We start from the raw sequence: 4,642 nt of genomic DNA, 5'->3' as shown, positions 1-4,642 counted from the left end.
GATTTCAAAGGTGGATTCAGTGTGACCTAACAGTTAGGGCCATGTCAGACTAGTGATCATGTAGCTAATGAGTACTCACAAGCCACAGAATCACTATACAAGGTTACAGGGCTGAACAATACTCCATGTTTCCATGTGTTGCTACCTCTTTGGCTTGATGAGTGGGGAGTCACAACCTCACTGGCGACCTACATACTAATTCTGTCAGTAAAAGAGCGATGCCTCACTTGTCCACCCATATGGAACAAAAATAGATTTTAGAAATATTCGGATAGAGATAGATATATCTCTATCCAGAATTGTAGCATTTCAAATATATTTGGGAGATATATATATATATCTCCCAAATATATTTGAAATGCTACAATTCTGGATATATAATAATTATATATATATATATATATATATATATATATATATATATATATATATATATATATATATATATATATTTATTACACACACACACACACACACACACACTACATACACATTATATATATATATATACACACATATATATATATATATATACACACACATACATATACACACACACACACACACACACACACACACATATATATACACATACATACACACCCCTCTATCTATATCACACACACAGTTTAAATGCATTTTATTACAAAATTTTTAAAATATATTCTTCGGATTTTTTATAACATAAAAAAGTAATTTTAACAACATATTTTTACATATATTTGTAAATGTATTCCAAAAATGTAGATTTGTATTTTTAAAGACATACAGTATATTTGAAATGTATTTTTTATATATTTTGTAATAAAATGCATTTAAACAGTGTGTGTGTGTGTGTGTGTGTGTGTGTGTGTGTGTGTGTGTTATAGATAGATAGGAGGTGTGTGGGTGTGATATAGATAGATAGGAGGTGTGTGTGTGATAGATAGATATATCTATACACACACACACACACACACGAGAGAATATGGCCAAAATTGTAGCATTTCAAATATATGTCAATATATTTGGGAAGCATATTTTTAAAATATATTTCAAATATATTTTTCTTCCATGTGGGCAGCCAATGAGCAATTCCTGAAAGACGAGAATATTTTTTGTGGATGTTAGCAATCCTGTTGCTGGCTAGTTTGTTATTTTACTAGTGTGCCATGGCCCTTGGAGAAGAAACAGAAGTGTGAGGAAGTGGCTGGTCATCTAATGTGCCCTCACAAAGCAGCTGGCAATTGAAGACAACAGAGCGGACGTAGCCAGCGCCACTTAGCATTTCCTGACAAAATTGAGGAAGAATTCCTTTTACACCTAAACAACTAAAACTTTAGAGAGGGTACCAGACACCATATACTATACATGTTATGTTTAGCAGAATTATTGCTGCAGCATGAATACTGATCTGATATATTCAATTTATTCAGAAAGAACCCCCACAGCAGCAGCTGTAAAAAAATTTTTGAAGCCTCCACATTCTGGTAGAGAAGTTGATTAGGACAAAAAAAAACAAAAAAAACCAAACAATAATTTTACATGGGTAAATAACTGATTAGAAGACAAAGTTATAGGTGTAAAAAAAAAAAAGCTTATGTGCCAAATTGGCATTTTTTTTTTTTAATTTTTAAACAATAGCTTGTTGTCACACCTGTGCCTTGATCCAACTCCAAATGTTTCACTTGGTCCAAGTTTCTCAGCCTCCAACCTCCCCTACTGTATGTGCCAGTGAATGCTTAGCTTCTGTGCTGTATGGATTTCCTCCTCCTCCTTTGTGTGCCGGTGAGTGCTGAACCTCAGTGCTGCTAGAGACCGATTACTTCTCCTGTGCTCCCTACAAGATCAATTCCTTCTGCTCTTGTACATCACAATGACTCTTTGTCTTTAGTATCTGGTCAGCTGTAGCCTGCATGGGTGTATTTGAGGGTCAAATCCTGGTAGCCACCCTACAGCGAACGCCATCACCTCTTGCTGGGTACCTTGATGAATGCCAGGCACTCCCTAGACCACAGGTGTCAAACACAAGGCCCGCGGGCCAAATCTGGCCTTGCAAGCCATTTCTTGTGGCCCTTGCACCTCTCCTCTGCTCCTCCACCAGACCCTGCACTTTCTGCTTTCCAGCTCTGCCCCCAAAGGGGGTGCATGGTGATGTTAGGGAGGATGTGGGATTCTTGATGTCTAATGTAATGGTGGTGGGGTGCTCTGGACATCAAATCTTATAGATACAACCGGCCCTTTGAGGGCAAGCATAATGCTGATACTGCCCATGATGAAATGGAGTTTGACACCCCTGCCCTAGATTCTGTGCCTGAAACACACCCTGGTCAAATGCGCAAAGATCCCGACACTTCCAGTGTCACACTGTCTTATTACAGTCCTGGCAGTCACAAAACCCGAGGGACTGTGTGTCCCATGAGTAGAGTCCTCTGATCTTTACCTATGCTTACCTTGGGCATGCTAAGTACACCCAAAAAATATCAAAGTACACACGTAGCACACCCCACCTATCTCCCCCTGCTGCCACTAGGTCTGTCACTCTTGCAGGCAATTCCCAAAAGTCAAAGTAACAGCCAGGACTTGCTCGGTTTCACAATAGCCACTGCTGTGAATAACTGTTTTTACAAACACTGCAAGTGCAGTTGCTCCAGAGCTTAGTAAATGAGCAAAAGCTCTGGTGACCTCCATCATCCAATCACGTGCAAGCAAAAAATGCATTTTTTTTTTAAATTTGCATGTAATTGGGTATTCTTGACAAAGGGAAGCTTTACCTCATTTACTAAGCTCTGGAGCAACTACACTTACAGAATGCAATTGCACTTTGCAAAGTGCAGTCTAATTGCCTTTAGTAAATCAACCCCAGTGTTTGTAAACCCTGTTCAGAAGCATCAGTCAGAAATTCAATGTACCTTTATTATTACAGGACATTTACTCTCTGTTTCATTCACATGAAGATGGAAGAGGAAATCTCTGATCACCATACGATGTAGGTAAAAGCTACGTTTACAAGTAAAATAAGTAACTTTTACAAGTAAGAAAAAAAAAATTTATTAGGAAAAATAAAAAAAATTGGCTAGCCAAAAGTATAGCCAAAGCCATTTTGGCTAAAGCTCTTCCATGGATCACAGGAGTGCAGTTAGTTCTGCACTTCTGTGATCCATTTTCAACTGACGTCACAGAGCCAGTCCAGGCTCTGAAAAGATCCCAGCCATATGGTCAGGATCCACCCAGAAGTCTGAGCCAGCACCTGGCTGAGCCTCTCAGCAATCCACTGAGATTCTGAACCAGCCACTCCAGCCCACATCCACAGTCCGGTGCTCCATTGAGCGCTGGAAGGGCAGAGCAGACAGTCAGAGACTGACAGACCCCAGCTCTCTGCTCACAGAATGCTGAGAACTGAGTGATCAGCCTTTGATTGCTCAGTTCGCAGTGCAGAGCTGGCAAGGGACAGATGCAGCATCTAATGCATTTTTTGTATTTCAGTATTCACAATAGCGCAGCATTTTGATTTATTTTTCTTGGTGTTTATCACTTTATGCCTGCAGCCCTTTATTATTTGCGTGCATGAGATTATATTTGGCATTATAGTAAAGAGGAAAGGTTAACACCTTCTTACAGGTATATTTTTTTTAACCTAGTTAAAAAGTGTTACTAAACCCAGGACCCTGCATTCACTATATACAGTTTCTCACCTTATGCAGAACATGGAAATGTAATTATTGTAGTAAATATAAACTGCTGAATACCTTTTCTCATCCACAGTATATAGCAGTCCTGTGACGTCTATCAGTGCCCAGCTGAGCACTAGTTAAATTTTGTAGGAGGAGTTTTCATTCTCCTCTGACTGTCCTAGGAGGCTGCATAACCCCTGACCCTCTGTCTAGACAGTGTTGATTGGCCCTGCGCTGATCATATGCATCCGCCCAGAGGAGAAAAAAAAAAAAAAAAAAAAAAAATCTTTCTAGCAATATACATTAAACTGAGCATGAGAAGCGTGACTCCTAGAGCTCTGTACTATCAGCAGATGGATTGGGGACAATAAAAGGGGAGGATCAGAGGAGACAGGATCAAACAGCGTTTTTACACAATGCGGATTAACTCCTTATGTTCCACAGTGAGTATAACAAGCATGATTTACTGCATATACAGACTGATGTTACTGTTGTGGGTTTAGTAACACTAACTATAAATGGAATTTGTTAATTTAATCAACGAAAACATTTTTTTTTTTTTTTTTTTACTTACAGTGAAAGACTGAATTTGAGACACTATGTGAACTGCAAAACAGCTGGGAGTTGTACACATGCTGACTTGTGACTGTGGGAACTATTACATGGATGAAACTAAAAGTGAACTATGACGTCAAATTTATAATATACAAATACAATATGTAATCTAAACTCACCCATAACCACTGCATCATCATTTTAACTCCTTGGGTATAAATTTGTAGTCTGAATACATGCAGATCTCAGGGGTGGGGGATTGGGATAAACAACTGCTAAAACTGGAGAGGAAGTTGACACATTCACTCTGGGTGACTTACCCAACAGGCTGAACAAATCCAACATTTTAAACTGTCATTTTTTTGAGCTGTCAGCAAATGCTGATGTGATTAAAGATCAGAAATATGTACACATTTATGATTTATTTCAATATT

General features: G+C 38.8%; 1 long non-coding RNA gene across 1 annotated transcript; it reads left to right on the top strand.

Moving 5' to 3' along the window:
* The first annotated feature begins 3,991 nt into the window (after positions 1-3,991).
* LOC149441974 (uncharacterized) lies at positions 3,992-4,386 on the top strand. Its single transcript, XR_016307256.1, has 2 exons — positions 3,992-4,096; positions 4,230-4,386. It is a non-coding gene; the product is annotated as an uncharacterized LOC149441974 (long non-coding RNA).
* The last annotated feature ends 256 nt before the right edge of the window (positions 4,387-4,642 follow it).

The sequence above is a fragment of the Staurois parvus genome, unplaced genomic scaffold (assembly GCF_062004578.1).
Source record: "Staurois parvus isolate SC_StPar_1 unplaced genomic scaffold, SC_StPar_1.0 ptg000928l, whole genome shotgun sequence".
NCBI lineage: Eukaryota > Metazoa > Chordata > Amphibia > Anura > Ranidae > Staurois > Staurois parvus.
The sequence above is the reverse complement of the archived record's forward strand: the minus strand, read 5'-3'. Positions and strand labels throughout refer to the sequence as shown.